Genomic DNA, 9,352 nt, shown 5'->3' with positions numbered 1-9,352 from the left:
ATCCCGCGACGCGTCCGACAAAGAGAACGTTCCAAGGCGGCAGAGGAGGTTACCAGCCGAAGGATGCAGTAGCAATAACAGGTATAGTTCCGCGGCGGCCGAGAAGACTCACCGCATAGGAATCGGGATGCGAGGCGAGGGATGCGGCGGGAAGGCCCCGACGGCTAAACGGAAGAGGCTGCAGGGCCGCCTCGGAATGGTCCAAGCATCGGATGCGATTGGGACGACTACCAGTGCCAACCCCTTATCCCGCGATGCGTCCGATACACAGATAGTTCCAAGGCGGCCGAGGAGCCTCACCGCATATCAATCGGGGTGCGAGGCGAGGGATGGGGCGGGAAGGCCCCAACGGCTAGACGGAAGAGGCTTCAGGGCCACCTCGGAATGGTCCAAGCATCGGACGCGCTTGGGGCGACTGCCAGTGCCAACCCCTTATCCCGCGATGCGTCCGATACACAGATGGTTCCAAGGCGGCCGAGGAGCCTCACCGCATAGCAATCGGGGGTGCGAGGCGAGGGATGGGGCGGGAAGGCCCCAACGGCTAGACGGAAGAGGCTTCAGGGCCGCCTAGGAATGGTCCAAGCATCGGACACGCTTGGGGCGACTACCAGTGACAGCCCCCTATCCCGCGATGCGTCCGATACGAAGATGGTTCCAAGGCGGCCGAGGAGCCTCACCGCATAGCAATCGGGGTGCGAGGTGGGGGATGCGGCGAGATGGCCCCAACGGCTAGACGGAAGAGGCCACAGGGCCGCGTCGGAATAGTCCAAGCATCGGACGCGCTTGGGGCGACTACCAGTGACAACCCCTTATCCCGCGATGCGTCCGATACGAAGATAGTTCCAAGGCGGCCGAGGAGCCTCACCGCATAGCAATCGGGGTGCGAGGTGGGGGATGCAGCGAGATGGCCCCAACGGCTAGACGGAAGAGGCTGCAGGGCCGCCTCGGAATAGTCCAAGCATCGGACGCGCTTGGGGCCACTACCAGTGACAACCCCTTATCCCGCGATGCGTCCGATACGAAGATAGTTCCAAGGCGGCCGAAGAGCCTCACCGCATAGCAATCGGGGTGCGAGGTGGGGGATGCGGCGAGATGGCCCCAACGGCTAGACGGAAGAGGCCACAGGGCCGCCTCGGAATAGTCCAAGCATCGGACGCGCTTGGGGCGACTACCAGTGACAACCCCTTATCCCGCGATGCGTCCGATACGAAGATAGTTCCCAGGCGGCCGAGGAGCCTCACCGCATAGCAATCGGGGTGCGAGGCGAGGGATGCGGCGAGATGGCCCCAAAGGCTAGACGGAAGAGGCTGCAGGGCTGCCTCGGAATAGTCCAAGCATCGGACGCGCTTGGGGCGACTACCACTGCCAACCCCTTATCCCGCGATGCGTCCGATACACAGATAGTTCCGAGGCGGCCGAGGAGGTGGGGGATGCAGCGAGATGGCCCCAACGGCTAGACGGAAGAGGCTGCAGGGCCGCCTCGGAATAGTCCAAGCATCGGACGCGCTTGGGGCGACTACCAGTGACAACCCCTTATCCCGCGATGCGTCCGATACACAGATAGTTCCGAGGCGGCCAAGGAGCCTCACCGCATAGCAATCGTGGTGCGAGGTGGGGGATGCGGCGAGATGGCCCCAACGGCTAGACGGAAGAGGCTGCAGGGCCGCCTCGGAATGGTCCAAGCATCGGATGCGCTTGGGGCGACTACCACTGCCAACCCCTTATCCCGCGATGCGTCCGATACACAGATAGTTCCAAGGCGGCCGAGGAGCCTCACAGCATAGCAATCAGGGTGCGAGGCGAGGGATGCGGCGAGAAAGCCCCAACGGCTAGAGGGAAGAGGCTTCAGGTCCGCCTCGGAATGGTCCAAGCATCGGACGCGCTTGGGGCGACTACCAGTGACAACCCCTTATCCCGCGACGCGTCCGATACACAGATAGTTCCAAGGCGGCCGAGGAGCCTCACCGCATAGCAATCGGGGTGCGAGGCGAGGGATGCGGCGAGAAGGACCCAACGGCTACACGGAAGAGGCTTCGGGGCCGCCTCGGAATGGTCCAAGCATCGGACGCGCTTGGGGCGACTACCAGTGACAACCCCTTATCCCGCGACGCGTCCGATACACAGATAGTTCCAAGGCGGCCGAGGAGCCTCACCGCATAGCAATCGGGGTGCGAGGCGAGGGATGCGGCGAGAAGGACCCAACGGCTACACGGAAGAGGCTTCGGGGCCGCCTCGGAATGGTCCAAGCATCGGACGCGCTTGGGGCGACTACCAGTGACAACCCCTTATCCCGCGACGCGTCCGATACACAGATAGTTCCAAGGCGGCCGAGGAGCCTCACCGCATAGCAATCGGGGTGCGAGGCGAGGGATGCGGCGAGAAGGACCCAACGGCTAGACGGAAGAGGCTTCGGGTCCGCCTCGGAATGGTCCAAGCATCGGACGCGCTTGGGGCGACTACCAGTGACAACCCCTTATCCCGCGACGCGTCCGATACACAGATAGTTCCAAGGCGGCCGAGGAGCCTCACCGCATAGCAATCGGGGTGCGAGGCGAGGGATGCGGCGAGAAGGACCCAACGGCTAGACGGAAGAGGCTTCGGGTCCGCCTCGGAATGGTCCAAGCATCGGACGCGCTTGGGGCGACTACCAGTGACAACCCCTTATCCCGCGACGCGTCCGATACACAGATAGTTCCAAGGCGGCCGAGGAGCCTCACCGCATAGCAATCGGGGTGCGAGGCGAGGGATGCGGCGAGAAGGACCCAACGGCTAGACGGAAGAGGCTTCGGGTCCGCCTCGGAATGGTCCAAGCATCGGACGCGCTTGGGGCGACTACCAGTGACAACCCCTTATCCCGCGACGCGTCCGATACACAGATAGTTCCGAGGCGGCCGAGGAGCCTCACCGCATAGCAATCGGGGTGCGAGGCGAAGGATGCGGCGAGAAGGACCCAACGGCTAGACGGAAGAGGCTTCGGGTCCGCCTCGGAATGGTCCAAGCATCGGACGCGCTTGGGGCGACTACCAGTGACAACCCCTTATCCCGCGACGCGTCCGATACACAGATAGTTCCAAGGCGGCCGAGGAGCCTCACCGCATAGCAATCGGGGTGCGAGGCGAGGGATGCGGCGAGAAGGACCCAACGGCTAGACGGAAGAGGCTTCAGGGCCGCCTCGGAATGGTCCAAGCATCGAACGCGCTTGGGGCGACTACCAGTGACAACCCCTTATCCCGCGACGCGTCCGATACACAGATAGTTCCGAGGCGGCCGAGGAGCCTCACCGCATAGCAATCGGGGTGCGAGGCGAGGGATGCGGCGAGAAGGACCCAACGGCTAGACGGAAGAGGCTTCAGGGCCGCCTCGGAATGGTCCAAGCATCGGACGCGCTTGGGGCGACTACCAGTGACAACCCCTTATCCCGCGACGCGTCCGATACACAGATAGTTCCGAGGCGGCCGAGGAGCCTCACCGCATAGCAATCGGGGTGCGAGGCGAGGGATGCGGCGAGAAGGACCCAACGGCTAGACGGAAGAGGCTTCAGGGCCGCCTCGGAATGGTCCAAGCATCGGACGCGCTTGGGGCGACTACCAGTGACAACCCCTTATCCCGCGACGCGTCCGATACACAGATAGTTCCGAGGCGGCCGAGGAGCCTCACCGCATAGCAATCGGGGTGCGAGGCGAGGGATGCGGCGAGAAGGACCCAACGGCTAGACGGAAGAGGCTTCAGGGCCGCCTCGGAATGGTCCAAGCATCGGACGCGCTTGGGGCGACTACCAGTGACAACCCCTTATCCCGCGACGCGTCCGATACACAGATAGTTCCGAGGCGGCCGAGGAGCCTCACCGCATAGCAATCGGGGTGCGAGGCGAGGGATGCGGCGAGAAGGACCCAACGGCTAGACGGAAGAGGCTTCAGGGCCGCCTCGGAATGGTCCAAGCATCGGACGCGCTTGGGGCGACTACCGTTGCCAACCCCTTATCCCGCGATGCGTCTGATACACAGATAGTTCCGAGGCGGCCGAGGAGCCTCACCGCATAGCAATCGGGTTGCGAGGCAGATTATTGGGAAGGGAACCCCCTGGGATGCGGCTCAAGCAGTGCCCAAAGGGACTGGAATGCGGAATCACATCGAGAGACCCAAATGCTATACGAGGGCTCAAATCGAATTATCGATTTGGCCACGACATGGACGCATCGGAACGACTACCTTTGCCGAACCACTCGCAATTGCATCCATACCGAAACCAATAGACATTTCCGTTAGAGCCCTCGCATAGCATTCGGGAATCTCGCATGCCCCTCTAAATCGACCAATGCTGGCGCTCAATGAAAATCCGAGCGCTACCACCGTTCGAGCGCCAGCATTGGTCGAGTTAGAGGGGCACGGGGGAGAATGCTCCAGTCAACACCTCCCCTATATAAGTTATTTGTCCGATTCTCGCACAACCGTAGTCTGCCTCGTCGAATCAAACAACGGTCCCAGATTCCGACTTCCGTTCCGTAGAGACCCAAAAGCTAGATGGAGGCTCGCAAGAAAGAGAGTCGGCGCATAGCAATCGGGTTTCTCGAACGTTTAGGGACCGAGCTCACTTGCGGATAGGGCAAAATCCGCCAAGCAACCCAAAAGCTAGACGGGGGCTCGAATCGAATCGCCTAGGCGGCCACAACAACGACGTGTTGGATCGACTACCAGTGCCAAACCATTCAGCAAGACTAGTCTGTGTCGAGGCCGGATAGAGATTCTCAGAGAGCGCCCGCATAGCATTTAGGAGACCTGCCGCGTCCCTCACACTCGACAAATGGTGGTGCACGTTTATAAATCCGAGCGATCCCAACCCTTTCAAGCACCAACATCGGTCGAGATAGAGGGGCACGGAGGGGGCTGCGTGAGACAACACAGTCCCCTATATAAGTTATTTGTCCGATTCTCACACATCCGAAGAATGGTCATCAAATCGGACAACAGCCCAAACTTCCGACTTCCGTCCCAGAAAGCCCAAGAGCTATCTAAAACGTTCATGGCCGGAACTCGATCGCGGCTATACCAGTCCGCCAAGCAACCCAAAAGCTAGACTGGAGCTCTAGTCGAATCACCTCTGTGGCCATTGCAAGGACGTGTTGGAGCGACTACCATTGCCGAACCATTCCGCAGGTCGAGTCCATACCAAGGCCGCATAGAGATTCACGATGAGCTCCTGCATAGCAATCAGGAGACTTGCCGTGTCCATCACAATCGATAAATCCTGGTGCAAGATTTTTGCATCCGAGCGCTCCAACCAGTCGAGCACCAGCATCAATCGACATAAACGGGCACGGGGGGAGGATGCTCGAGAACACTACCTCCCCTATATAAGTTATTTGTCCGATTCTCAAGCAGCCGAAGTCTGGTCATCGAATCGGGTCAAAGACCACAACTTCCGACTTTACCCACAATGCAAGTCATCGAATCGAACATCGGCCCCCGAGTCGGACTCCATGCGTATGTCAGGTCATCGGACCCAAATTCCGCCTTCCTGCGCATGGCGGGCCATCAATATCAACTCGGTCATCGGACCCAAACTCCGCCTTTTTGCGTATGGCACGCCTTCAAATCGGTCATCGGACCCAAATTCCGCCTTCCTGTGCATGGCGGGCCATCAACATCAACTCGGTCATCGGACCCAAATTCCGCCTTTCTGCGCATGGCACGCCATCAACTCGGTCATCGGACCCAAATTCCGCCTTCCTGCGCATGGCAGGTCATCGGACACAAATTCAGACCTCGCCAATATGCCTACGTATCGAATCGGTCATCGGACCCAACTTCCGACTTCATCCATACTGTAGGGTCTTTGAGGTTGGCGCGGTGCGCTCAACCCAGGGAGTCGACCCATCGAAGAGTGCACTTTTGGAGGGCACTTTTTGGAGGGCACTTTTCTGCGCTCCAAAGGTGCGCACTTTTGGAGGGCACTTTTTGGAGGGCACTTTTCTGCGCTCCAAAGGTGCGCACTTTTGGAGGGCACTTTTTGGAGGGCACTTTTCTGCGCTCCAAAGGTGCGCACTTTTGGAGGGCACTTTTTGGAGGGCACTTTTCTGCGCTCCAAAGGTGCGCACTTTTGGAGGGCACTTTTTGGAGGGCACTTTTCTGCGCTCCAAAGGTGCGCACTTTTGGAGGGCACTTTTTGGAGGGCACTTTTCTGCGCTCCAAAGGTGCGCACTTTTGGAGGGCACTTTTTGGAGGGCACTTTTCTGCGCTCCAAAGGTGCGCACTTTTGGAGGGCACTTTTTGGAGGGCACTTTTCTGCGCTCCAAAGGTGCGCACTTTTGGAGGGCACTTTTTGGAGGGCACTTTTCTGCGCTCCAAAGGTGCGCACTTTTGGAGGGCACTTTTGTGCACTCCAAAGGTGCGCACTTTTGGAGGGCACTTTTCCTGTGCTCCAAAGGTGCACACCTAGGTGAGCACCTTCGACCACACCTTGTAGCACACCAAACTCTGACTTTCGACTTCATCCGCAATGCAGGGTCTTTGAGGTTGGCGCAATGCGCACAACCAGGGGAGTCGACCCATCAAACCCAACACCTCCCCTATATAAGCTATTTGTCTGATTCTCATACATGCGTAGCCTGCAGGAGCAATTAGGACATCGACCCCAACTTTCGGCTTCTAAACGAAAACAAGGTCTTTGAGGTTGGTGTAATGCGAACAACTAGGGGAGTCAACCCATCAAACCCAACACCTCCCCTATATAAGCTATTTGTCTGATTCTCATACATGTGTAGTCTACAGGAGCAATTAGGACATCGACCCCAACTTTTGACTTCTTAACGAAAACAAGGTCTTTGAGGTTGACGTAATGCGCACAACCAGGGGAGTCGACCCATCAAACCCAACACCTCCCCTATATAAGCTATTTGTCCGATTCTCATACATGTGTAGCCTGCAGGAGCCATTAGGACATTGACCCCAACTTTTGACTTCTTAACGAAAACAAGGTCTTTGAGGTTGGCGTAATGCGCACAACCAAGGGAGTTGACCCATCAAACCCAACACCTCCCCTATATAAGCTATTTGTCTGATTCTCATACATGTGTAGCCTGCAACAACGATTAGGACATCCACCCCAACTTCTGAATTCGTCTGCGTTGACCGCACCAAAGGTGCACGCCTTGGTGCTCACCAAAATCCGACTTCCGACTTCTTCTGCTATGCGGGGTCTTTGAGGTTGGCGCAGTGCGCACAACCAGGGGAGTCAACCCACCGAATGCAACACCTCCCCTATATAAGCTATTTGTCTGATTCTCATACATGCGTAGACTGCAGCAATGATTAGGACATCCACCCCAACTTTTGACTTCTTAAACAAGACAGGGTCTTTGAAGTTGGTGCAGTGCACACAACCAGGGGAGTCGACCCATCAAACGCAACACCTCCCCTATATAAAGCTATTTGTCCGATTCTCATACGTGTAGTCTGCAGCAGCGATTAGGACATCGACCCCAACTTCCGAATTCGTTTGCATTGACCGCACCAAAGGTGCACGCCTTGGTGTGCACCCTGGAGTGCACTTTGGTGCTCACCTCGGTGCACACTTTGGTGTGCACCTCGGTGTGCACCAAAGGTGCGCACCTTGGAGCGCACCAAAGGTGTACACTTTGGAGCGCACCACATAGGGTCTTTGAGAGGTTGGCGCAGTGCGCACACCAAGGTGGGTGTTGAGGTGCGTGCCGAGGTGGGTGGGTGCTAGGGTGCGCTCCATGGTGGGTGCCAGGGTGGGTGCGTGCTAGGGTGGATTCCAAAGAGGGTCATAGGGTGGGTGCCAAGGTGGGTTGGTGATATAGTGGGTTCAAAGGTGGGTACTAGGGTGGGTTCCAAGGTGGGTCACAAGTTGGGTGCCAGGATGCGTGGGTGTTAGGTTGGGTGCCAAGGTGGGCTCCTGCGTGGGTGGGTGCTAGGGTGGGTTTCAAGGTGGACGCGAGGGCGGGTGCCAAGGTGGGTAACAAGTTGGGTGTTAGGATGGGTGAGTGCTAGAGTGGGTGCCAAGGTGGGTGGGTGCTAAGGTGGATGCCAAGGTGGTTCACAGGGTGGGTGGGTTCTAGGGTGAGTTCCAAGGTGGGTCACAGGTTCAGTGCTAGGGTGGGTGTCAAGGCGGGTGTCGAGGTGCCTGGGTGCTAGGGTGTGGATGCCAATGTGGGTCATAGGGTGGGTACTAGGGTGGGCTGCAATGTGGGTGCCAAGGTGGGTAACATGCTCGGTGGGTTCTAAATTGGGTGCCAGGGTGGGTGTGCACCCACCTTGCCCGAGGTGGGTGCCAAGGTGCCAGTGTGGGTGGGTGCTAAGGTGGATGCCAAGGTGGGTGAGAAGGTGGGTGATAGGTTGAGTGGTAGGATGGGTGGGTGCCAAGATGGGTCACAGGGTGGGTGCAAGGGTGGGTAGGTGCTAGGGTTGGTGTCAGGGTGGGTGGGTGCTAGGTTGGGTTCCAAGGTGGGTGCGAGGGTGAGTGTCAAGGTGGGTCACAGGTTAGGTGCTAGGATGGGTGAGTGCTAGGGTGCAAAGGTGCCAGGGTGGGTGCTAGGATGGGTCGATGCTAGGGTGAGTGGCAAGGTGGGTCCACAAGTGTCAAGGTGGGTGCCGAGGTGGGTGCCAAGTCGGCGACTGCTATGGTGGATGCCAAGGTGGGTCACGGGGTGGGTGCCAAGTTGCTAGGTTGGGTTCCAAGGTGGGTGCCAACGTGGGTGCTAGGGTGCGTGGGTTAAAGGGTGTGTCACAACGTGGGTGCCAGGATGGGTGCGCACCCACACTGGCCAAGACGGGTGCGGGTGCAAGGTTGGGTTCCAAGCCCGGTCACAGGCTGGGTGCTAGGATGGGTGGGTGCCAAGGTGGGCACCAGGGTGGGTGCACCCACCCTGGCCAAGGTGGGTCACGGGGTGGGTCCTAGGGTGGGTAACGGGGTGGGTACTAAGGTGCGTGCCAAGGTGGGTCATAGGGTGGGTGCCAAGGTGGGCACCAGGGTGGGTGTGCACCAACCCTAGCCAGGGTAGGTCACGGGGTGGTTGTCGGGGTGGGCGTCAAGGAGCCAAGGTGGGTGGCAAGTAGCCAAGTTGCGTGCCAAGGTGGGTGTCGGGGTGGGTGCCAAGGATCCAAGGTGGGTGCCAAGGAACCAAGGTGGGTGTCTGGGTGGGTGCCGAGGTGGGAGCCAGGGTGGGTCCCAAGGTGAGTGCAAAGGTGGGTGCCAGGGTCAAGGTGAGTGCCAATGTGGGTTCCAAGGTGCCAGGGTCAGGGTGAGTGCCAATGTGGGTTCAAAGGTGCTAAGTTGGGTGCGAGGTTGGGTGCGAGGGTGGGTGGGTGCCAAGGTGTGCTAGGTGGAAGCCCGG

The sequence above is a fragment of the Cryptomeria japonica genome, unplaced genomic scaffold, assembly GCF_030272615.1.
Source record: "Cryptomeria japonica unplaced genomic scaffold, Sugi_1.0 HiC_scaffold_266, whole genome shotgun sequence".
In the NCBI taxonomy this organism is placed as follows: Eukaryota; Viridiplantae; Streptophyta; class Pinopsida; order Cupressales; family Cupressaceae; genus Cryptomeria; species Cryptomeria japonica.
This window is presented reverse-complemented; position numbering follows the sequence as displayed.